We start from the raw sequence: 26,389 nt of genomic DNA, 5'->3' as shown, positions 1-26,389 counted from the left end.
ATTATGTTTAAGCATATACACAGACTGTATATCTGCTTGGTAACTTCTCTGTGACCCTACAGTTCTATAGCTTCAAAGAAATATTCATATATGCATTTAAATGCAACTATTAAGAACTTAAATCTTTTTTTCTGTCGGCAGTTTCATAAAAAGCAAACTTTCCAAACTAAGGGGTGGGAAAAAAATGCAATGTAGATATCTAAGTTTCTGCAGCCAAGTAAAAGGAGATGATTAGAAATCAAATCAAACTTTCTGCCAAGGAACTGTTGGCATGCAATTGAGTACTGAATAAGGGAGACTCGTAGTTGGCATGCGGGGTCATGTCACCATTAATAGAAATTAATGGATATCCCACTGTTCATCCAGGCTGCAAAGTTTGGGTCTGCAGAGAGTGTGTGTTTGTGTGTTGGGGTGGGTAGGGTTGGGGGGGGGGACCTAGCCAAAAAAATTTCATCAGAACTAGTTAGAGACAGGAAATTAGCATTTCTGTTCTTCAGTTATTCTTACATTTCAGATATACATAACAAGGTAATGCATTTTGCTTATTTGTTTTCTTCCATGTTCAAAGATTAAGTTAAATTATTAACATTGGCCAGGCATTCAGACTCTTGACATCCATCAGCCAGAGGTTAATTGAGATTATTCAGAGTTAGAATTTTGTGATAATATTCTTGTTTAGCTGGCAAAACTGAGAATTCAATGAAAATAAAAAAAAAACAACCAGTGTGATCAACAGATACAGATCTTTTCTTTTTCTCCAAAAAGCAGTCTTTAATGATGCTCAATTAAAAGTTTTCTCCATCCCTAAAGATGTTAGACTGAAAGAGTAGGCAGAGATCAAGTTTTATCTTGACCAGCATTCAGAGTGTGATATAAAAACATCAGCAAACTAAAGCTTTGGTTGGCCCAGAAGAACTTTTCATAGGGGTATTTGCATGTATGTGTGGTGGGGGGTGGGGATGGTGGTGATCAGCAGCGGGTGATAGGAATCACTTTGACACATTTCAAAGTCAGGCAAAGCAGGATGTCCTGAACCCAGGCAGGACATTGGGTTATGGTCACAGCAGGACAGTGGCCTCTTCACATCCAAAGCTGCTGTGTCAGCAGAACCACATGCTGGCCTGGCACTTGTCACAGCAGAGTTGAGGTACCAAAAGGGCTGTGGAAGGAACTTTTGTTTGAAAAACAAAACAAAACAAAAAGGCTTGGCTTGATAAGCAAGGCCCTTTCTCTGCCATCAGGCAAAGTTTTCTTCTTTCACAGAAGTCTGGAGCTCAAGCCAAAAAGGCAATCACTCAAGTGAGTATTCAGGAAGCACTTTCAAGAACCATTCGTGGAAACTCTGAAAAGCCACAAACCAAATCACCAGGACCATACGTGGGGGTGTGTGCATACATCTTGGTGTGCACATTTGTATGTGCCTGTATGTATGGATATATGTGTAGTTCTTATGTGTGTATTTGTGAGGATGTCTGTGCATTTATGTGATTATGCCTGTGACATTTATGTGTGTGCATGCATGTGACTGTATATATTTGAATATCTGTGTGCCCGACATTGTACATGACTCTCTGTGTGTGTGGTTGATGGTTTCCAGAGCTGTAACCAAGATGATCTCTGTCCTTTATCCTTCATTCATGAGAAGCTTATCTTTGATCTCTTATAAGTTGAGATTCCATGTGTATTACTTTCAGAAACTATGACTCCTTGACTTGGAAATGTATTAAAGTAAATTGATGCCTTTTGAAGTGGTCTCCATTTGTTTCTCATTTGTTATTGTATTTCAATCAGTTGGGGTTTTTATCCCTTCCCGAGGGGAGGGGCTTGAATTTTGGAATTGAATAAATTGAAGGCAGGAGAGCTGAGGAGGGGCTGTCATCTTGGCTTGTGGTTCCATTTGTTGGAGTGACTAGCTTGTGGGTGAACAGCTTGCAGTGAAAATTTTCTTGCCTGCTATTTCCTCTAATTCTGTGTGGATTAATTATTTCCTGAGAATTATCAGTATACTATCTTCTCTTGAACTCCCCGGATAGGGAGTATAGAATGTCCCTTTCTCTTTTGGAAACTTAGGGACAACCAGACCTCAACCCAACTCCCAAAGAATGTCTATTTACATACATGGCTTGGAATATATTGCTTAGGTGTCTTCTTATTTAATGTCATCCCTGAAACTCAATATTATTTTGTTTTCTTGGAAGAGAGCCTTACCTTTGTATTTTACCCATAAAGCCTGCTTTTTTGGTTGCCTATTTGGGGACATTGCAGGTATGTTTAATTTCTAGTCAGATAAATGAAATCCCACAATCGGATATCATCACTCTTATTTAGTTCCTAAAATAATAATTTATGGTCTCAAATTTACCTTCACATATGAAATAAGGGGAAGGTGAGTATTTTCATTAGTTATTGCTTGAAGACTTCAAGATTTTTTGATCCTAATCTTTGCATGCCTAGGCATCAGGGTCCCCAAAAAAGCTGAGATTTAAAAACAGGATGGCAACTAGGATGTGGCAGGTGTTTGCATGGTCATCCCAGAGCTGGTGGGAGGAAGTTAAACAGAAGAATCATGCACAGAATCTGTTGCCATGGAGACTGGAAGCACCCCTGTGTAAAGGGGAAGCCCAGTAAGCAAGAAGAGGTGGTTGTTTCAGCCAGCCAAGGTGTTCTAAGAAGACTAGTCAGCAGCAATTTGCGCATTAGAGAGGAATGATGCTCAGGACCAGCATTGAGGATCCAGGCACAAAGAGCAAGAGCATTTGGTCTTGATGAATGCTCAGAGATGAACAATTGAACCCATAGCCCCCCCTACCAACGTGTGGGTCTGATAAAGTGATATGATCGCTCGAAGCTCCAACTTCTGTGAAACTTGAAAGAGTGCCTATTTTCTAGATAATTGGCATGCTACAGACAACAAAGCATTTTGCACATGTCCTCCAGGCACATGTGAGAAGCACATCTATGTTGTCACAGATGACAAGATGCTAAAAGAGGGCTGAATGATACTCTATTGCATATGGAATGCAACGTAATATAATATACCATAATGATGCAATCTAACAGAGATGCCATGATATAATTATAATGTAGTTATAGTACAAGATCTTTTGGTGCAATAAGATATAATGAACAAACATAATCTAATACTTTATAGTTGGCATTCCCTCAGGGAAATGTTAGTTGTTTCCATGTACTTTTTATCTTTTTTTAAGTAGATATGCCCCCAAATAGGCTGCTGGCTTGATTTGTTGCTTGGCTTGGCCTCAAGAACCTTTGCTTTTCCTTTCCTGGACCTAACTGTGATGGTGCTAATAGTGAGAGGGGCCAGCCCAGAAATAGGTGCAAGGGATCAAAGAACACAGACTTCTGATGATGAGAGGGGTCAGCCTGGGACAGGCCATGTGGTGCTGGGGATTGAATTTAGGGCCTCCCAGATGCTAGTTATGGGATCTTCCATCATTTGAACAACACTTCAGGTGCTCCATGACTTGTCTGTTGTGGATATGACTAAAAGGGAATGAAGTTTATTTATCTTGGCTCTGGCACTCCATTTCACTTGGTAGTAGATTCAGCAACAGACTTGATGGATCCTATCAGAGCCCTTTTTTTATTCCATCTGTATTTCATGGTAATGGCATTTATTTACAGCCAGATCAACAAGGTGGTATCCCTGTTAACATGAATTTTTTGTACCTTTTTTGATAACCAGCACTTTATTAATTGTATGGTGACATGGCATTGTAGTTTTGATTTGAATTTTTCTAATTTGTGACAGGATTGGTTTTTGCAAGTACCAATTGGTTGTTTGCATTTGAAAAAATCTTTGTCAGTCTTTTGGTTATATTTTGGGGGGTAAATTTGAACCACATCTGGAGTTGCTGGATTGAAAGAATGTAAGGCAAACACCCTATTCACTGTATTATCATTCCATTGGGCATTTTGAAATGGGATTTTTTGGATTGCTCCTTAATGGTTTATATATATCTTGATATTTTCATGAGTTTTTATATACAAGATATATCTGATATTTTTACAAGAGTTTTTAAATTTTTCTTCCCTTTTTATTAATATTATTATTATTATTTTTAAATTTATTAAAAATGTATCACATAGTTGACATAACTGGTCATAATACATTTGTTTCAGGATGACAGAAAGTGAAGTTATTAAAAATAGGAAGAAAATATAGAATTAAAAAAGAAAGATAGAAAACAAGAGATAGTTCATTAGCATATATTTGTGAAATTATTGCATCACCAATAAAGTCGTTAATACAATAGCCGAAGGTTTAGAACCCTCACCTTTTTTTTCTTTAGAGATGGGAGATACACTAAAAAAATAAAAATAAAATAAAATATAAATAAAAGGGGTGTGTGTGTGTGTGTGTGTGTGTGTGTGTGTGTGTGTGTGTGTGATGTCATTTGCATAGGCACAGCAAAACCTGGAAGAAATTGGAAAGAAAGACCTTTGGCCTAAAAAACAGGGAGATCTTACTCCCAAAGTATTTTGGCATAAGACCAACTTAAAAACAACTCAAGGCTTTAGGCATACTAGATTGTCCAACCATAGTCATTCTTGGTGGTCAGCTCTTCACCATCACAGTTGTTGCTGTCAGGCAACTGTAGTTATAGATCCTGGTTTCTGTATAGGACCTATGACAAAGTCCAGGTGGTGTGTAGTGTCTTCTGGTTCCATCTCACAATCAGTTAGCATTGCAGAGAATCCTGCCCTAAAAGCAGACAGTTACTGTTGCTCGGTTATCAGGGTGACATAACAACTGTCTTTGGAGTAAATCAGTGCCATGGTGGTACTGGGGACTTCCTTGGTAAAATGTTTCTGGTGCTGAGGTAGGTAACCATTTACATTTACAGGAGTTTTTATATATCTTGGCTATTAACTTCTTATCAGGTATATGGTTTGCAAATATTTTCTCCCATTTTTTAAATTGTCTTTCATTTTATTTATTGTTTCTTTATAGACAACCTTTCTTGTGTGATGCAATTTCCTTTATTTATTTTTGCTTATGTTGCTTCTGCTTTTGGTGTTATATCCATGAAATATTGGTATGAGTGAGGTCAAGAAACTTTTCTACTTGTTTTCTTCTAAGAGTTATAGTTTTTAGATCTAGTTTTCAAGAGAAAATGTGCATATTTTAAAATGAAGATGTGTTAAATCTTTTAATTGGAATATTTCATTTTAATATTATATAAGTTTCAGATATGCATTATAGATCTGATATGTATTTTATCCATTTCAAGATGATTTATGTAAGCAGTGTTAAATGAAGATCCAGTTTTATTCTTTTGCCTGTAAATACTCAGGTTTTAAAATACCAATTATTAAAGACTAGATTTTCCCCATCAAACAACCTTAATTTTCTTAATACAATTGAATGTATATGCAGAGAGATTTTCTAGGTTCTCTATTCTGTTCCACTGGTGCATTTGTTTCCAGTTTTCATGCTGGCCCTATACTTTATAAGCAAAACTGTATAGTGTAAATATGATACATGAACAGCACAACAGTGTTTGAATGATTAACAACAGTGTTTGAATGATTAAAACTTTGTAATATAATTGAAAGATAGAAAGTATTGTGTCTCTACCTTTGTTCTTTCTTTGCATTACTTGGGATATTTAGAGCATTTTGTGGTTTTGTATGAATTAAAATTTTTTCTTCTTGTTTATAAAAAATGCCTTGGCACTTTGACAGAAATTGCTGATTATATATATATATATATATATATATATATATATATATATATATATATATATATATATATATATATGTATGTATGTATATGTGTGTGGCAAATATTTTAGCAATGGTGATTTTTCCAATCCATGAATATTTTCATTTTTATACTTGTGTCTGCTCTCTTTTCTTTCATCAAGGCCTTCTCTTTCTATCCCTATTTTTAACCTCATTAGTTGCCAGCTGACTTTCCTAATCTCTTGAGCTCAAGCATGACTTTTGTGCTCTACTTTTCTTCCCTACTCTTGTTACTCCTTATCTTCTGGCCACATCCAGCAGTGCTCAAGGGTCACACCTAATTCAGTGCTCAGGGATCACATAGGACAGCCCTTGGAGTACCATATGTGAGGACCAGATTCAAACACTTGCCATGGCCACAACTGCATGCAAGGTAAGTGATTTAACTTCAGTCCTATCTCCCTATCTCTCCTCTCTCTGCTATTATTCTATGCTGAATTGGGGGCCTTGAAGATATAGTGTTTTGGAGACTAGTCAGATTTCTTTTTAGTGTGTGAATGATAGGTTAAAAAATTATTGCTTGAAAGTATTGTGGGATTTACTGAATGATTTTTACAGAGTAAATATTGGGGATCAGAGAGATAATACAGGGGTTATAACTTTTTATCTTGTATGTGGTCAATACTAACTCAATCCCTTGTAATTGCATATAGTCCTCTGAACACCAACAGGGGTCACTCTTGAGCACAGAGTCAAGAGTAACCCAAGAAGGGCTAGCTTAATAGCACAGCAGGTGAGTAGGCTTGTCTTGCATGTAGCCAGCTGACTCAGGTTCATTTCCCAGCATCTGATATGGTCCCCTTGAACATCACCAGATATGATCTCTGAGCACAGAGCCAGGGGTAACAACTAGCACCACCAGGTGTGACTCTTAAACCAAAAAAAAAAAAAAAAAAAAAAAAGAATAATCCTGAATACGCTTGGATGTAATCCCAAATCCTCATCCCAAAATGAATGTGAACCCCCAAAATGATGATTGGACAGGCTATTCTGAAATATGAATGTAAATTTACCCCTACCCCTAAGTCAATAGATAATTTTTTTTAATTTGTAAAAGGTGAGGAGGGTGAAGTAAAAGGTTGAAGGTCATTTAATTATTCAGGAAATGCACAAATTTGAGAAGGGACAGTTATTCCTCAGTGGAACCCCTTTCCTTGCCTGCCAAGCAATGAATTTAGGAACACCTCCAGCATGGACTTGCTGTGAGCATCTTCCTTGCTCAAAAACCCCACACATATGATAAAGGATGTGAAACAGCACAGGCAGGTTCTATGGAACCTCAAAGTCACCAGCCTCCATCCCATCTGTGGGTACAGTCCAGCCCCATAGGCTCAGAGCCTTGATTTCAGGCCCCAAGGCTAAGCCTACAAGCTTCCAGCTTCTTTGTTCCATCTTCTTTTTTCCACTTTCCAAAGGTAAACGTGGTTCCTGAGGTTTTGATAAGATGTGTATGAACTGGAGCACAGACCATGTATTCATGTAGGACTTTAATTGCTTTACTGTGAGATACACAGATAAAAAGTATTTTCTGGCTGAGTTTCAGTCATACAATGTTCCACATTCATTGTTTCACCAGTGTACACATGCAGTATTTAGACCTGACATGTAGTCAAGGCTGGCTAGACTCTGTCTGAAGACATTCACACTCACACACACACAGACACACACACACAGACACACACACACACACACACACATACACACACACACTCGGGCGTGCGCGCGCAAAGAATTATGTTGTTGAAGTCATGGCACTCATGTTACCTTGATGCTTGGGCCTGGCATGCATCATTGCTGATAGGTCAATATCAAGAGTATAGAGAATGACAAACCCAATTCCTTTCTTCTAGGGGGTATGATCAGCAGACAGGGTTGGAGTGTTAGGAGAGTGGCTGCTTCTCAGCATAGCACCCTGACATTTCAGGTAACCTCAAACCTTGGGATACAGAGACAGTGTAGTAGGTAGGGCCTTTACCTTGCACCCAACTGACCCATATTTAATCCCTGGCACTACATATACTGAGCAATGCCAGGAATGCTCAGTGAGCCAGGAGTGAGCCCTGAGCATTTCAGGGTGTACCTCTTCTCCTCTCACATCTCCAAAAAAAAGGGAGGCAAGCCCTATTTTTCTCACTTCCCAGGAACTTACAGATTCACATGGTCTAGGGACCAGACAAGGCCTTCACCCAGTGGGCTAAGTGCATTCTTACCTGGTAGGAAGGAGGCTTGGGTTCACTCTCTGACACTACCTGAGGTTCTCTCACTCATCTCTGGGGGCAACAGAGTAGAGGGCTGGGAGTTGACTCCCCACAACCCACCCACAGCATCACTGGGCATGGTGTCCCAAAACAAAACCAACAATAAAATTTGCAAAAAAAAAAAAAAAAAAAAAAAACACCAGAAAAAACAGTGCTCTATAAAAAGCAGGATGTAGTTCAACATTGGCTGCTTACTTTGCAGATATAGGGCTCTGGGTTCATTGCTGGCTTCACAAAACAAAAAGTAAACCCTAAGATTTTTCATGGCCTCAGAAGAGAGTGACATTAGTGATCTCTTCTGATAAAAATCAATGAGTTTACCACCTAGGGGCACCTACTCTGTGCTAGGAGTAAAGAAAGAACAGAATGCTGCATAGACCAAAGATTACGTAGACAGAGGCAGTTGTCATGGTGTGCCATGGTTAAGCAGAGAGAAGTTGTCTCTTATCAGCTGGTGGGCCTGGGCCTGGGCAGTGTCCTGGGAGAAATTTGAGGAACAACGTTGGGAGTGATGGTTCCTTGTTCCTTTAGATCCTGCTTTCTTCTTCTCCCAGGTTCCAAAGTCATTGCCTGTAAAAGGTAGGACAGTGGTTAAAAGAGAAACTCCCTAAGTGGAGGGAATGGTGCAGGGACTCCTAAAATACAGAATGGGAGAAGAGAGCCCAAACTGCTTGTATTTGGCCTCCCAGGTCCTGATATTTCCATGACTCTATGTCTCTACTTCATTAGCACCTGGCAAGACTGGCATTGTTGACACTTTGGTGACTTTTTTTCTAGTTGAACTTAACTGCCAAGGGAAATGCTGTCTCTCCCCAAAATGGGAGGAGAGAGAGAAAGAGAGAGAGAGAGAGAGAGAGAGAGAGAGAGACAGACAGACAGACAGACAGACAGACTTGAGTATTCAGCAGCTTCAGATCTCTCATTCAGTTCAGAAGTGGAAGGTGCAGATCTGTGACTATAAATATTTAACATCACCAACACAGTTTGGCCTTGGGTGTTAGATAATTTCATATTTTTCAAATTAGATTTTATTCAGATAAGTGCAATTTTATTTCAGAGATGCCTAAATCATTTACATCTCTAAATTCCCCCTGTCTTTATTATAGCAGCATAAGCCACTGCCAATTCTCTAATGCTGCCCCAATAAATTTCTCCAGCCACTGATCTCTTAACCTTCCAGAAGGCCAGGAGAATCTGGCTGTCCCAGGGGATCTTTAAATCTAATGCAGTCCCAAACAAATTCATTATTTTCTTAATATAGTCTGGATTGGTACCTTTGTGCCAGTCTATAGGTAACTTAGTTGCCCATACTACACGTAATTATCTATTAACATTCTCTGTCAGATCCACCCCCATCTCTCTTCCTAACTCACTGCTTCCTTCTGGGGAGTGCCCCTAATCTTGGCTAGCTGACAGCTGTATGGGTCTCACTTATCCCTGGGAATCACCAGTTGGTTTCCCATAAATTTCCTATTTGCCAGTATGAGGAATTGTGGGGCAACTTCAACAAAACTTGATTCCTCTTTTTACTTTGAGTCCATATTCAAAACATTGCAGTCTTTAAATAAACTGCCTTGAAAATGCATCTCTTCCCTGAGTGACATTTTGATTGTGTCTCCAGGGAAGTCCTAGCTGTATATGATGTCATCACTGCCTACTTAGGCTCTCAGCCCTGTGATCTTCTCTCTAAGTGATTCCTAACTCTAGCCAGCATTATTATTTTTTTTTTGTTGTTGTTAAACTAGTAAAAGACATTTACTTTTGCTTTGATTTTATCCTCAACAAAAATGGATAAGCAAGTTGGAGGACTCAGACATAAAATAAAGAGCACAAAGTACACTGAGAAAGCATTTTACTTCAAAGAACTACAACCGGGAACCAGGTCAGGATCATCTTATACCAGGGAAGTAGACTGTTGGCAGGAATGTATGATATGTTGTCTATGTGATGGGCAACCACAGTACTCTGTTGCTATCATTTCATTTTATGTATAAGGGGCCTTGTTTGGAAGATTTAAGTTGAACTTTGTATTTTGTATATTTTTTTAGAGAGGGAAACTCAATATGCTCAAGAATTAAAAATATGACTTTTATGATTTTCCATGTATTTTGTATCTCCCAGAAAAACTAGATCTCTCTCTCTCTCTCTCTCTTTCTTTTCCAATGGCCCAAACTAGAACTGAAGAGATCTTGAAAAAGGATTAAATATCTCTAGTGTGATGAAATTATATGCCAGACACCACACACAGTTGATTTTCAGAGATACAGGAACAAGAAAAGACCACAGGGCCTATGATCACTTCTCTTCACTTATTTTCCTTTTTTTCTTGTTGGATCATACCCAATAGGGGCTGTTTCTGGCTCTGTGTTGAAGAATGAGCCCTAGTGGTTACATGTAAGTTACATGTAAGTCAAACAACTTAAATCTTATACTATTTTTCCGGCTCTATTTCCTGTCTATTTCCTATTTAAAGTAGAAAACTTTACGTCTTGATATGAAAAAACAAAAGCACCAAATATAATAGAATGACTTGCAATTGCTAAAAGCATCACCATGATGAAATTTACAGTAGATTTCTGAATACAATTATATACACATGGTCTCTGGTTTCCCCAAGCTACATTCTACCTTGTGAAGAATTGCTTCTCCAGTGAAATAATTTCACTTCTCATCTACCTGGTTGTTCTCGAGGGACTGTCCAAATTATGGAAAATCAGGTTTGCAATTTCTCCAGTTAAAATGTTCAAACTTCTGGGCTGGAGACATAACTCAATGGACCAAAGGCATGAGTTGCATGTTGGAAGCTCATGTTGCATCCCCAGCCCTATGTGGTCCCTGGAGTAATACCAGAAGTGAACCTCAAGAACTACTAGGCTTGGTCTCCAAGCCAAACAAACAATGAAATGGTCACATTTCTGTTACATAGCATTTTTCATATTTGTTTAATTGAGAAATGACACCCTAGCTCTCAAAGAAAGGCAGCTATGTGACAATTGAGCATCAAACACTCTTTTATGAGAGCCAGGATTGTCCTAGACATGTCTTAGTCAGATCAAAGAGAGATAAGCTCGGTCCAATCTAAAAGAAATTAGGAGGCAAAAAAGTAGTGAAAAAGCAACACCCAGGGACACAGCAGACACGCCATAGGTAGATGGGAACATGAGAGAAGCAATGATTGCTTCATGCCATCGAAGTGAAAAATGGCTCTGCAAGCTACATGTTGGAAGTTGCCATTGTTCTCAAGACAGAATTTGAATAACAGAGTGATAGACTGGGAAACTGAATGTTTGGACAGCATCATGGGACTATGAGCTAATAGAAAGTGTAGGATGGGTAGTGGATGGTCCAAAAATGATGACCTGGGTGACTTATTAGGGTAGCCAGCCTCAAAGATGAATAGGTAGGCAGGCCTCAGAGTATGGTAATCCCAGCCAACACCCTTATATTTGAATTCTAGATGCCTAACTTTGAGCTAAGAATTCCTATGTACCTCAGTTCCTCTGGGTGAAGTGGAATTACCCATCCTTCTCACATGCATTGCTGTTGAGAAGATGAAATTGTTTTATGAGTTCTGTACACAGACAGAGTTTAGATTGGTGCCCGAACTTTCTTTTCACCCCTAAGACTTCCCTGGAAGTTTAGCTACTCAAGTTTCAGTGGTACTGACACTCAGTCACTGAGTGATGAAGGGTGAAGTCGGACAAGAAAGTAACCAAGGGGTGTTGAACTTGCATAATCAGAGATGCTCTTGGATCAGTTGAACTTGCATCATCTGGACTTAGAAGGAAACTGTTCAGAACATAGCACCTGGAAATTATTATTTGCTGGCTGTTCCAATGCCTCTCTTAGGGGTAAAGTCAGCCTGTACTATTGTCCCTGACATGGAAGTTGATGAACAACAGCTTTGAAAGTATATATTCTGTGGCATGAGGGCAATTGCATTTCCAGGGTTTAAAGTCAGTCCAGTTTTATGGTCTTTTCCTTTTCCAGGGGAGAGAATTTGACTGTCCAGACCCAAGACTAATAAGAAGCTGGAGGAACCAGGCTGATAGATTGAATATGAGCCAGAATCTCTCAGACAATTACTGTAACGTTAGCAGCAACAAGGGGAGCAGATACTGAACTTGGATGTTCAGAACAGATCACCCTTACGTTCAACCACTTTTGTTGTGGATAATTTACTGAACAGGGATTACTAACAAGTGCTGGACAGGGATGACTTTTAGGGCCTGACAGACAGTGCCATCAGTCCTTCTGTGCTCCTAAAAGGTGACCAGGACCAGGTGTATGGGCACCCTGGAAACAGTTCCTAACCCAGAAGCCCAAGTTCTCCCAGGGTTCCCATACCAAGGTTCTAGCCCATTTTGGGAACCTCTGGCCTTTCCTGTCTTCCCTCTTCCTTCTGGACTTTGCAACTTATTCTGCTCTCAAACTCAAAACAATGGGCCTTACACAGCCAGACTGGCTATTTGCATTCAACTTTGCCAGCCTCTCAAATAGGTAAACTATTTTTAACCTCAGCGACTGCATATGATCTTAGACCCTTCCAAAAGTTTTTCTGCATCTCTCCCCCCAAACCCCATTATTTAAAAGTTTTTTTTTTTTTTAAATATTCCACCCTGTCCTCCAGGCTTTAGTTTTTGTAATCTCTACTGTCATCTCTTAGGAATTTAGAATCAGTAGAAAGTGACTTTACCAAGCACCAAGGTCAACCAGAGGTGTGGGGAAGAAAAACAAAATACCGCATTTTGCAGTTCTGAAAGGAGATAGGAAATTTGACTTTGCTGGTGCTCTGGGTATGTGTCTCCACAACACAAACTTGCTTCATCGACATCCACAATAGTCTAAAATCCAGAGTGGAGATGAAGCCGGCTTTTAGGGGTGGTATACAGTCCCACCATTTCAATCCCTTGTCGGGGTTGCACAAATAAAAATTAAGGGTTAGTCCCTGTAAGACCTTTCCGTATTGAGTCTGGAAGACATGATTATAAACATGACAAATAGAGTGACTAACCAGCCAGAGAAGAACCACTTTATATTTAAATAATAATAATAAAAAAAGTTTTTCTGGATGGCAGCAGCATTTAATAAAATCCACTTACCCTTTGTGCTCTTTCGATGCCCCCAACCCAGTGATGGAGCAGGTGCTAGGAGACCCCCCATCCCCAATTCCATGATTTTTGCAAAGCCCCTCAGATGGGGGGGGCGTATTCCCCCCACCTACCCCCTCCTCTTGCTTCCCCGCCCCCTCCCCGGTTTTTAAAGGGCTTTAAAGAACATCTCGGAAGACGCAAACAGCCGGGGCCGGTGCGAGGCCTACACCGGTGATGCGCCGCGATGCCAGGGCCGGACCAGCCGCCAGCAGGAGCGCATGGCCCGGGCCGGCTGGATGCTGGCGACTGCACTCGGCCTGGGCCGGGTGGGTAGCAGGCGGCGCCGGGACCAGGCAAAGGGGTGTCCTTTCTGCAGCGGCGGGGTGGGGGCTGGGGTGCCAGGCACCCCCAGCCTCGGGGCAGCGCCGCCCCCCACCCTCGCCCCTGCACGCGCGGGTCTCCCCTCCTTCCCACCCCATGCATCCAGCCCGGCCGGGGATGGGCGCCGGCCGGGAGGCAGCCGCTGGCCTTGAATGTCACCCTGAAGGTAAAATGAAAGACAAAAGAGGAACGCATGCTTGCTCCCCCGTGGCGGCGGCGGCGGCGGCGGCGGCTGGAAAAGGGGACCCCCCCACTCCCTCTATCAAGGGCCCCCGGAGGAGAAACCCCAGACTCACACCCACCCCCACTTCAGGGGCGATCATGGTGCCATCCAAGGAGCCGGGCGGGCCTGCAAAACAAAACCACCCCCACCCCCAAAATTCCCCCAAAATACCCCCAACAAAGCAACACAAACAACTGGGAGCTCCCCGCTTTTTCCTTTTTTTTTTTTAATTCTTCTCATCATCATCACCATCATCCTCATCATTATCATCCTCCTCCTCATTATTTCTCCCCCCGAAAAGGAGAGGCAGAGGAGAGGGGGGCGCGTGCACCATACCGCAGCCGCCCCGGGAGCAGCCGGCAGGCTGGCGCGTCCTCCCCAAGTTGTCATTGAGAAAACACACGGGCAGCATGACGTCCTGGGGCTCACAGAGCGCTGCCCCCCGGCCCCGACAGCCCCGGCACCCCCGCCCCGCGCCCTGGCGCTCCGGCTAGCGGCGGGCGCCCCTCGGTGAGTGCACAGGGCGAACCCCAGCCCCGGCCGCCCGACCCCCGCCCCCCACCCCGGACCCCGCACCTTGCACCCCGCTGCCCGCCCAGGTCCGGGAGCCCCCGTGCGTGGCGCCTACAGGGGAGGGAGGGGTGGAGGGAGACTTGGCTAGTGCGCACCCCCACCCCATCCTCCGATCATACTCCCCCCATACTCCACCCCCAAAGCAGCAGCGGCTGCTTTAAAAAAAAAAAAAAAGCCCCGACGACTTTCACTCACCTGCTGGCCCAGACAGGCCTGGATGTGGTCCTCAGTCGTAGCAGCGACATCTGGAGCCTAGTGGTGGCCCCGGGGGCGGGCTGGAGGTGCCCAAGTGGAAGGAAGCTTGCTCCGCTCTCCCCCTCCCGAGAGAGAGAGAGAGAGAGAGAGAGAGAGAGAGAGAGAGAGAGAGAGAGAGAGAGAGAGAGAGAGAGAGAGAGAGAGAGAGAGAGAGAGAGAGAGAGAGAGAGAGGAGAGAGACAGAGACAGAGAGACAGAGAGAGACAGAGAGACAGAGAGAGAGAGAGAGAGAGAGAGAGAGAGAGAGAGAGAGAGAGAGAGAGAGAGAGAGAGAGAGAAGAGAGAGAGTTTCCTCCTTTCCATCTCTCAGACCAGAGCACTGGCCACAGAGCCAAATGTCTCACAAAGGACACACAGGGCAGCCGCTGTCTGGGAAGCATACTCCCCCTTTGCCGCTAACTATGTAAGGACAGAGTTTAGGTTCCTGGCAACCCCTGTGGAGGGCTTGGGGACTGGGCTGGGCTGGGCTGTAACTGGGGAGGGGGGTAGCCTTGTAAGGGGCACCATCAGGAGAGGGGTTTGGCAGAACTTGGAACAGTTGGTGTAAAGGTTGGAGAGCTTTGTGCGGAGGATTTCTGCATGAACTTGGGATGCCCCTCAACCCTCTAAGCCTAGTTCCCAGGGCTCTACAGTCTTGTCTCCACAGTTGATCGCCTTTCCTAGGCAGCCTGTGAAGTTACCAGGAGGTCACCCACTATCCTTAAAGTACAGGAACCTTCCCCTCCCGTTCCCCTCAAGTTGGTCATTGGGGGCCAGGGCTAGGATATTTAGAGAAACACAGAAGGCAGAAATGCATCTTCCAGTTGTCTCCCTCTGGCAACCTTTTCCGTAAGGTACACCCCCATCCCGCCGCAGCATTTTATTGATAGCCTGGAGGGGCCCAGAGAACCTCCTGGCTGGCTGGGTGCTTGTACTGCTGCTGATAGTATGTGTGTGTTTGTTGTGATTGTGTGTAGTACCAGACCAGAGGCTGTATCGTCCCACATGGACACACACAGGAAGCAGGTGAGGTTGTTCGGGCAAAGCAGAGAGCAGCTCACAGAGGCACCTTCTTGCTCTTAAAAATGAAAAGTAGGGGCTGGAGCCAAAGTCTAGTGGTAGGGCACTTTCCTTGCATGCAGTCAACCTGGGTTTGATCCCCAGCATCTTCTATGATTCTCCTGAGCACTGCCACAAGTGATTCCCGGAGTAAGCCCTGACCACTGCTGGGTGTGATGTGTCCCCTAACCCCAAAAACAAAATAAAGAAAAGAAAAGAAAAGAAAAAGAAAAAAAGGTAAAACACTCAGCATGTAAATTCAGAGTTTTAATGGGGGTGACAAAAAAAAATACCCATCCCTACATACTACTGCTTCACCCTCAGGAGACCTCAGGTTGTTTTGGAGGGTTTCAGAGCAAAATACTTGGTTTGGAATTTTTTGTATTTGTTTTTGGGCCACACCTGGTGATGCTTAGGGGTTACTCCTGGCCTTAGGCTCAGAAATCGCTCCCGGCTTGGAGAACAATATGGGACATCAGGGGATTGAACCACGGTCCATCCTAGGCTAGCTCAGGCAAGGCAGACAACTTATCACTTGTGCCACTGCTCCGATCCCCTTGGTTTGGATTTGATGAGAAAGTCGTGTTTGTTCCTGCCCCAAGACCAAATAAATTAGACCGTGTGTTGGAAAGATACTCTAATTCTGATACTGCAGCCTGGAGAGGAGGGAAGACATGACTGAAAGGGGGATAGAGTGGGGTGGGGACTGCTGATGTCAGGGCTCTGGACCCTTTCCTGGCCTTACAGCACCCACTCTAGACAGGGTGCTGATGTGGGAAAGAGAAAAATATGAAGAGTCCCCAATTCTGGCTGCAGATGTGAAGAGCGGGCAGGAACTGAAGGCTTAATGGAAAACTGCTTTTTATTTTTAATAACGACTTTGTTAAGCAGAGCATTTACAACATTGTTCATGAGACTTACTTTTACTGGGGTTTTCTTTCTCATTGAACAGACCCCACTGTTCTTTCCAAGATGCTCTTGTCTGTGGGCTGTGCCTTATTATCTGTATTCACACTACCTTCCTACGTCATAAAATTCATGTTGCCTAAATTCTGAGGACTGTCCAGAGCAATGTCTTAGGGCAGCTAGAACTCTCCATCCATTGGAGTGATGAACAGGAGTCTGAGGTCATTTATTTTTTGTCATAAGTCAAAATAGCATCGATACCTGTGTGATGAGGAGAGAGAGGTAGACCAGAATGGGTGGTACTGCTTTTATGGAACACAACAGGTGCATCTTGGGTGAGTGTGTGCTGCTCTGAGTGTGCCTGATTCTTGGTGATTCTCATTAGAGATTGCAAAGTGCCAAGAGAATGTCATGGTTCTCAGTGCCAGGAGAATGTGATGGTCCCTCCAGTTCCAGAAGAGAACCATGGTCCTCAGTGCCAGGGAGTAGAGCTCATCACTGCAATGAGATTTTTAATACTGAGCACCTACAAAGTTGCTCAACCTGCTTCTGAGCTGGGAACCGCATTGGCTTTAGAAAGGGGATGTACTGATCGCTATTTCTTGAGATATCAGTATGCAGACAGTGACAGTGATGATGTTGGGAGCAGAAAGAAGTGGAGAAAGTACCCGTAGTTGTTCGCAGCAGCTTTCAGGCACATTCAGGTCAGCTAGAATTTTAATAGGAGCCTGGCAGAGGTGATAGGCTTGCTTATTTATGTTCAAAATGCATCCTAACTGTCTTTTTGTCTTGTTTTGGTGCCACATACGGAGATGCTTAGGGGTTACTTCCTGGCTCTGTGCTCAAGAATTACTCCTGGCAGATTCAAGGTACCATATGGAATGCTGGGGGTCAAACCCAGGTCAGCTGCATGCAAGTGAAATGCTTTACCCATTGTACTATCACTATGACCCACTACATTTCTTTTTTTTTTTTTTTTGTATTGCTCCTTCGGGAACTAGCCAAACACTCACAGTGAGAAACCCTGTGTGTGATCTAAACATTTTAATAATACATATAAATCTTTGATTTATCCCAAACAAAGTTAGGTCTAAGTTCTCCTTTTGTTTACAGATGTGTGGATATAAGTAGTTTTAGTCATGCTTTACAAAAACAAACTAAAATCCCAATAAAACTTGGGGATGTGTGCTTGACTGTTCAATGCAAAATGAATCTGAAGATGTTCAACTTTGCCTTGCTGATCAACATCTTATATTGCTTGCTACTGGACTTCGAATAGCTCACTATTCTAGTGAGGGCCTTTGCAGCCCTTTTTCTGTTCCTGGCTTCCAAAGTTGTTGGAAAACTGCAGGAACAGATGGATTTTTTGAAGGAAACGCCAAAAGCCACATTAATGAGGAAAAACATTCTTGAGATACCTTTGAATAATAGATAGAATAGGGAATGGTCAACCACAAGATAAAAATTTTACACAGTATTTTTATGGCTTCAAATTGGCTGCATTGTAAACCAAGCTTGCTACTCTATTAAGTCATTATACTTTTCAATTATTTACCATTTCTGTGGTCTTTCTCTGCACCCATCCACAGCTATGTATACAATAGTAATTGTGCCTTGCTTGTGTGGAGACTTGACTATGGAAGAGAGTTGAATTTTAACTTCTTGGAAAAATAGTACTAAGAACCAACCTAGAAACCAGAATGGTATAGAAGCAGACAAGATTCTATGAAATGCAGATCATGATTGCATCAATATGTCCCTAATAGAATGGGATTTATTCTCACTAAAAAACCTTGACAGTGTCTGCCTTTTTAGGTACTATGCATTTGGAAATACTCCATCTCCATGTAAATGTAGAATCTTCTTTTTTCTCCAGGGAACCCCTGGTGAATCTTTCGATTGAACCACTGGTATGAGCAAACCAACTGCAGATTTCTCCATGAACAATAGCATCTGTCTTTTTGAAGTCATGATTACTAAGTTTTGTAACATTGTGATCTTTTATTCATTTAAAAATCTCTTGATAAGATGAAAAGAGTGTGCTGGGGGATCTTGTGCACACAATTTCTCCCATCCATTCCTGTTAGCTGCAAAAGGATACAGCATGGCAATTCAGTTTTGAGTTTCATTTTCCCAGAGCACTAGGAATTTCGCTGCAAGTGCCCCCACCCTTTGAGGTTGGTAGATAGGATTGGGGTGCCTTGGAGGAGTTGAAGGATGTTTTACTGGAGCCATCTTTTCAGATTCTCTTGAACCTTATTGATAAAAGTACCTTGTAATGGATCTGGAGATTTGGTGGTTAGAGGTACAATATATAAGTTATTCCCCTCCCTCCCAGGAGCTGGCTAAAGAAAGTTCAGGAGTCCTTTGCAATAGAATGCAGTGACCATAGGCTTATGGTTTCAGAGCTGGTGATTCAAGTCACAAAATTTTTGATAACTCAAGATAAATCTTTGCAAATCTTTCAATTAAAATGATGGAAATGCCCATTATAACAATTCAAGTATTTTATATTTCATGATTACTGAATATAGGCAGGGAAACGTTTTTCTTGAAGATGAACTACCACTCATGAACTCAATGCTGGTGTGAGTTTTTCAGTGGCAAGACACCCCTATTTTGCCTTCCAACCACCTTGATTTGCATATAAGTCCCAGCACTTACCTCCTTTTCCCATGGGCACCTGTATAAATATTGTTCAGGGCATTGATAGTATGATACAGGGAAAGACTGTAGGTAGTGAAAAAGAATCACTGGGAATTTGACTATAGAGCTTTTTTTTTTTTTTTTTTTTTTTCTGTTTCTTATATGTAGACTGTCTACTTGGTTCAACCAAGGCAAGGACCAGAGTTACTATCAAAGAGAGTATGTTTTTTTGGATCCCTGTGACAAAATGCAGGCATTTTTCATAGCTGTTTTATGGACTTTGGGACATTTATGGTTGTATCTTATGATGCAGATGCTAAAAGAAATATCCATGATGGAACCCTGTAAAGAATGCTAATGAATCAGCATGCTTGCTTTAGTTCCCTTCTACAAATGAAGTTTTTCACTTGATCCATAAATCTGCATGATTTTTACTGTCATAAAGAGTGAAATTTAGGATGCCAACTTCCTTTGCAGATGAAAAAATTTGGCATTTCTGTTCATGCTTAGGTGGCAGGTAAAACCATCTTGCTAAGATCTCTGTATTGCCAGGATGCTTCGTTCACATTTCTGCCCTAATATATCTGAAAGATATATTACATTAATAAGGCCAATATTATGACCAATATAATTTATCTTCACAAATACCTGATTTTATTAGCACAATTATAATTTGTAAAACAAATTTCCATATATGTTAAATACTAACAATGAGAATAGTTAACATTTGCATTGTGCATTACAGTTGATAACCATAAATTATCCATAAGCCATTCTTTGGAAGATACTTTTGATTCAACAGTCAATCTGTTTTCACATTGTAAACATTCTAGGAAAAAAGATTCTTCCATCAGAACTTCCTCCTTCACTCTCCTCTCTTTCTCTCTCCTCTCCGAATGGGGACATCTAAGGATATGTGCATTTGTGTGTGTGTGTGTGTGTGTGTATGTGTGTGTGCGCACACACGTGCACGCACGCGCCCATGTATGTGAGTGTGGATGCGGTAGAGCATGGATCCTTGTTTATCATAAATTTCTATTATAGTAAAAACCATCCAACATAATTTTTTTGGGCTCTCCCTTCTGTCTACAAGTATTCTGAAAGAAAACAGAAGGTTAGAGAAATCATTTAATGCCTGGTATTATGTTTTCAAACATAAATCAAGAAATTTGTGAGTTATTTCTCTTCTTAGAAGCTGTACTTGTAGTGCTGTTCTACTCATTGCAAATATGAAGTGAACAGAGATAGTGTAGTTTCCCAACTTACTCTGTGTGGAGCAAAATTTGCGATTGGCTCCTGAGATGGACAGTTTAATCCAGTCCTTGAGAATTTCTTTTCTCTTTAGTGTGAATATATATTTTCTAAACGGTGCAGAAATAAGATATAAAGCCTAGTGAGCCTTGGGCTTTGTCACCTTCTGAATTAGCAATTTGTTAATCTGTTTTTATTGGTAACATCTGAGCCTCTTATCCTCCTTTCTAAACTGAAGAAGGTGTTGGACTAGATGGTCTACATCTGTGATTTGGAATTAAGTGATTGCTTAACAGTGAGTCAACCAATTAATTCTGCCTCTGTTTATTTCTAGTCTACAAACTAATTATTTAAGTTTGGCCTCGTACCATGAGTAGAAATATTAGTTTGTCAAATAGGAAATGAGTTTGGGCTCAGTGGTTTGAAACGGACGCCTCCTGAGAAACAAACACCGAGTTTACAATATACTTTTTTCATTTGTACATCAATTATTAGCTATTTGAAATACCTTTTTCTTTGCAGAAAACAATCTCAAAGGCTGATGATTTTTCTAGACTAGACCATAAAAGTCTATGTTAATTATTGGAGTGAAATAGAACAGGGATAGAAAATCATGTGAAAAACACTTTTATTAGAATTCAAGTAATAAGCATAACACAAAGACCATTTTATAAATGGAGTGATAGTTTCTCATATATCTAGTCTCCAGAGTGTCGATGTTCAAGAGAATGTATGTACTGGCAGAAGTTAAAATGATAGAATGAAACAATTGCAGACAACCTGAAAGGGATATTTAGAGAGCTCTTGCCAAGTATATGACCATCTCTTGGCTTAGAATCACCTCTAGGTTTATTTTGAACCAATTTGAATTTTGACAATTCAGGCCAATGAGATGTGGGAAGACAAGGAAACATGGAGTGAAATTATTCCTTGAAGTCATTGACTAAAATACAAGAGGAAAAGATAAAAGTTGCTAAAGGCAATAAACGGAGGCATAGGCATAGGTAGAGAGAGTGTATTAATTGATGTGTGTGACTGCTGTGTGGACATGTGCAAGTGGGACACTGTGTGTGTGTGTTTGTGTGTGTGTATGTATGTATGTATAATGATGATCCATTCCTGAATTTTGCTGAATTTTGTCAAAAAGGCAGGAATGGAAACTTGGCTTTTGAAGGGAAAGGAGAGTGCATGAGGTGAAATTTCTCAGGAATTTGCTTTGGGATGAGGAAACACAGCATCATCCTGTTGGTATTTTTCACAGGTGATAGCCTACTTGTGAGATCTCATGATATGATGATAGTCTAGAAATTTCTCATCTCTGTAAACAGGTGGATCCTGAAGGCACTGGCATTTAAGAGAGTTGACTGAGTCTTAAAGGCCAAAAAGTGAATTTAGACTCCTTGGTGGTCATTCTCCAGGCCCAGCAGGCCTGACCATGCCTGTGTCTGCTATCAGCTTGCTTAACTGTCAGGGTCTTGAGTAGTTTCCTGTGCACAGTGTTCCAGGATCTGTGATAGGTGATGAGGTATTGATTTCGGCAGAAAGCAGGAAGTAATACAGAGCTGGCTGGCTGAAGGTGGCCAGTGCTAGCCAGAGTGGGAATCCTGATGTTTGCACAATTTGAGCATGAGAAGGACAAACGTTCCCTTCCCGATGGCCACAGCTTGTCCAAATAAGCACATGGTGACACTGGGAACAGTCTGTCATGGTTTTTATTTCCTCAATATTGCCTGTTATGGTATTACTTTCACCCTGAATTTGTATTGGTCTAAATTTCCTGGACTTTTGTTAAGGTTGAAGTATTCCTTGTTTGGCAGCAAATACTTATAAATTATGATGTAAATTCCATTTAGAAAAGATTTCCAGGAGCTAACAGAACTAACTAAAGTAATGTATTGGTTGGACTCCAACTTTTAGATATTATATAGATCTCTTTTAAGAAATTTTTTATGTTTATATATGATTCATTGATAAATGGCTAGCCAAGTTTCCCCCATCAGAAATGTAGAAGGACTACACTTTAAAGTTTAAAATGAATTCGGAGATGGTAAAATATTTAAGAAATTTAGTCTGTTTCTACAGGGATGTCATATTTGTAAGGAACAGATTCCCAAGTCTGCTGGATTCACCTGATAAGTTATTTGTTCAATCACAAAATAATGATCAGCAAAATTCTACCCTGCTGGCCTTGGAACTCTGGTAGACAAAGAAATAGTGAGGGGACTTGGGATCAAGTCTAAATTAATTAGTATTTAATATTTAACTTAATTAGTATTGCCAAAATGTAATATGTAACTAAACAATTGGGGGTCATCGTTGGGTGGCTTAATTATGAGTTCATGTTAAAAAGCTGATAACCTTTGGCATGCATGGAGTTATTTGGAAATCACTGAAAGCCAAGGGAGGATGAATTCAGGAAAGCTATCAAGAGCCATTATTTGTTGAATACTTGCTTTTTCTGAGATTGATCAGTTGAAGCAAAATGGACCTACTTGAGTTCCTTATAAACATAGCCTGGGTCATGAGACATGTTGTATGAGGAACATCAAGATAGGAGTCTACAGCAGAAGAGAAAGAAATATTCCTCACATTAAGAAGTATAAGAAATACTCCCTCACATTAAAGGCCTTACCCCTCTCTGTGTGGAAGGACTAAACACACACAAACACACACACACACACACACACACACACACACACACACACACACACACACACACACACAGGAATTAGTTAGCAGAAGAGCTATAGCAATAGAGCCTCCTCCTAAGATTGAACACTCCACAGAGAATTTTGAGGCCCAGGTAGAGCAAGACTCAGGAGAACCCTGCTTTCTTTGAAGAGGCGTGCACCTCTTTGTCATTGGGAAATTTGGCTGCCCATCTCTGCGGGTGGTTCTGCGGACCTTTGAGGCTCTTTCTGCTCTGGATGACAGACTTGGGGACCAGGGAGGGAAGGAGAGAACCATGCTTGGGCTGCATCTACTAGGCTGGAGGCTGAGCTGTTTCTCTAGGCAGGAACCAGGCTCTCTTTTTGGAGCCTCCTCAGCTGTCAGGATCAGAGGTGTTCCTTGTACACAGGGGAAGACAAAAGTTCTGAGATACAAAACTCTTCTGTTCCTCTGCAGGTGAGATAATTGGAGGGGCTGCAGGAGCCTGAGCCTTCAGGGGAGGCTCCATCTATCCAGAGCTAGGGAATTGACATTGTTCGGGAACCAGAGCTTGACCAGAATAAAATAGAAAGCTGTGAAGAATGTTGGAGTGAACAGCTCACAGACACAGAGGAGAACCTCCCCTGTGTTCTCCAAACCTTCAATGCCATCTTGGCTTCACCTGTTGCTTTTCTCTATTTATTTATTATTTATTTATTTATTTATCTTTGGTTTTTGGGTCACACCCAGTGGCATTCAGGGGTTACCCCTGGCAGGCTCAGGGAACCATATGGGATGCCAGGAATTGAACCCTGTTCCATCCCGGGTAGGCCACATGCAAGGCAAACACCCTTCCACTGTGCTATTGCTCTAGCTCCCCTCTTCTTTACTTTTAAAGGAAGAATGGGAAAATTGAGGAAAAGCCCACCAAGAAATAGGCACATGGCCTCTTCTTGGGGTCCAGAGAAGGCAGAACCAGCAGCACAATGATCAGCAAAGGGTTAACTAGGAATTGGGGTTCATTTGTACAGCCACAAGCAGCCCCCAGCCCTCTCTAACTTTCTAGAATTTCCACTCAGGGATCTCTGCAATGAGCAGCCTTTTAGGGATGCTGTATTGCCTGCTTGCCCTTTGTTGACCTCTTCCTAGGAAGAGACACTCCTGGGGTGAAGGATGGTTGTTTCCTTGATTTACAAGGAACAGCACTAAGTTCACCTCCTCCTCCAGCAGAATCCAGAGTGAACATTGTAGTCCTTGGTCCTCTCTGAATCAGGGAACAGTGTCTTAATTACTTCTCACCCCAAACAGGAGCATATCTGAGGATTCCTATAAGAGCAGCTGGGAAACGGCTTTGCATCATGAGATTCTTTATTTTATTATTATTGTTCTAAACTTTTTTGGGGGGAGTGGGGATTGGTTTTTGGACTGTACTAGACAGGGCTCACGGTTTACTCCTGGCTCTACACTCAGAAATCACTACTAGTAGGCTCAGGAATGCTGGGGATTGAACCCAGGTCGGTCAAGTGCAAGACAAGTGCCTTTTCTGCTGTGTTATCACTCTGGGTTTTATTTGATTTTATTTTTAAATGCTGGAAAGATAATTCTTGCAAGTGAGTGAACCCAGCAAAGTCAATGTCAGCCCCCCTCCTTGCCCCCTCGCGGGGTCTCTTCCTCTGGGGGGTCTGAATGGGCAGGTGCACAATGTTGTGGAAATTACATGCAGTTTCATGCATGCGGGCGGGGAGTGGCTAGGGGGCCCATCTGGGGAGACCCTTTGCGTGTACCCCTTCCCTGGACCCGTGGCCAGAGAGGGCGAATTGTGTGAAGTTGTCCAGGGCTGCTGTGTTCTCTCCAGCACTTGGCACGGGGCTGGGCTGAAATGCGATGCCGCGGGTTTTCAGGAGCGGTTCCTTCCCGCAGGGCTGCAAAGAGATCAGCTGGTACAGTGTCTCCACGGCCGGCGAGCCAATCCACCCGGCAGACACAGCCGCCTTTTTAACCCCGAGACTTGCCCCGCGCAGGAACTTTCCCTCTGCGGGCTCCGCTTCAGCACCCCGCTCCTGCCTGCCCACACAGCCCAGCCTGGCTGCCGGCTGCACAGAAGCGAGGCTTCCCAGTCACACGTTTGTCCTTGAAACTGCACCAAAGTCTTGGAAGGACCCAGGACCTGCCGGTATGTATCTCAGAAGCAGCGATCCTCAGGGCTGAGACATTAGACAGTAATTGAGCAGCAGGGCAGGAGGGATTTTTTTTTTTCTTTTTTCTTTGCCCTTTTCCCCCCCACCGATGTTCTATTACCTTCATTTTCCATTCGTTCGCAGGAAGCAAATCAATTGGAGCTTCGGCTACAGTGACTTTGCAGTAGATGGGGTTGTAATCTGGTAGCTTTAACTATTTGCTGTTCTTATGGAGCACAGAGACGGGACTGGCAAGGCATGGACACTGAGCCCGTACCTGGGAAAACTTCTCCAGGAGGCTGAGGAATGAGCCTGGTGGGTCATTGTCCACCTTGAGAAAGAAGTTTTGCTTCAGGGAGGGTGGCTGGGCTGGGTGGGTGATAAGTTGAGAGATTTAACCTCCTATATTCTTGGGTAGGGGGCCTGCGTTTGGACCATTCTGACTTGTGCCGTACCACATTCATTGGCAGTTTTTCATTGACGCCTAAAGAGCGTCCCACTGAGGTTTGGGTCTTAATAGAACCTACCCGGATACTGTGGGGCAGGTGCCTGGCTCTGTCTTGAATCCGGCTGTTTAAGTTACTTGACTGGGATTACAGAGCAAGACACGCTCCACCCTGCAAGTGTGCAGGTGAAATACATGCTCCCAAATTTAGGGAGGCAGGGAGGGCTGGGGGTGATGGTGGGGGGGGGGGGGCATGTGCGTTGACTCCCCTGTTCCCCTTGTGAAGGGCTGTCAGAGAGAAATCACTCGGGCTCCAATTCTAGGAGTCTCTAAGTCGAGTCTCGGCTCGCCCACTTTGGTGAATCGGACCAATCAAAAGGCCGGGCCCCTCTTTCCTATCAATTTTTAATATGCACCCATACTTATGTTTATAAGATTAATTTCTCTCAGATTACCCTGATTGATAGCTGGATTGTGGTTTCTTAAGAGCCGGCTGCCTGCAGCCCACAGCCTAGCTGCATTCCATTGAACTGGTGAATGTGAACACGGGTAACCATGGCTGCAGCCCCCACTAACTGCCAGTGCGCTGACTGGTTGTAAACAATACAAATGAGCCCGGAGCGCAGAGGCAACCAGACATGAAATGATTTTAATAGAAATTACGGTAAAAGGTCACGTGACGTGGTGTCAGCTTCAGCTGGGTTTTAAAGGGAAAGCCTTTGTTT

General features: G+C 42.5%; 1 protein-coding gene and 1 long non-coding RNA gene across 8 annotated transcripts in view; both read left to right on the top strand.

Annotated features, from left to right (window-relative positions):
• Positions 1–26,389, top strand: part of LOC126003365 (uncharacterized) — a 1,166,220-nt gene that overhangs the window by 414,606 nt on the left and 725,225 nt on the right. The window lies entirely within an intron of this gene.
• Positions 13,310–26,389, top strand: part of ESRRG (estrogen related receptor gamma) — a 530,543-nt gene continuing 517,463 nt past the window's right edge. For 2 of the 7 annotated variants that reach the window (XM_049769526.1, XM_049769523.1), the window contains exon 1: positions 13,328–13,667. The gene's annotated coding sequence lies outside the window, so the exon portion shown is untranslated. Of the gene's footprint in view, positions 13,668–14,078; positions 14,235–25,047; positions 25,216–26,389 lie in introns of those variants that run through there. The other 5 variants (XM_049769527.1, XM_049769522.1, XM_049769525.1 and 2 more) reach the window with 4 other exon arrangements.

The sequence above is a fragment of the Suncus etruscus genome, chromosome 3 (genome assembly GCF_024139225.1).
Source record: "Suncus etruscus isolate mSunEtr1 chromosome 3, mSunEtr1.pri.cur, whole genome shotgun sequence".
In the NCBI taxonomy this organism is placed as follows: domain Eukaryota; kingdom Metazoa; phylum Chordata; class Mammalia; order Eulipotyphla; family Soricidae; genus Suncus; species Suncus etruscus.
Note: the sequence above shows the minus strand (reverse complement) of the source record. Positions and strands in the feature narration are given on the sequence as shown.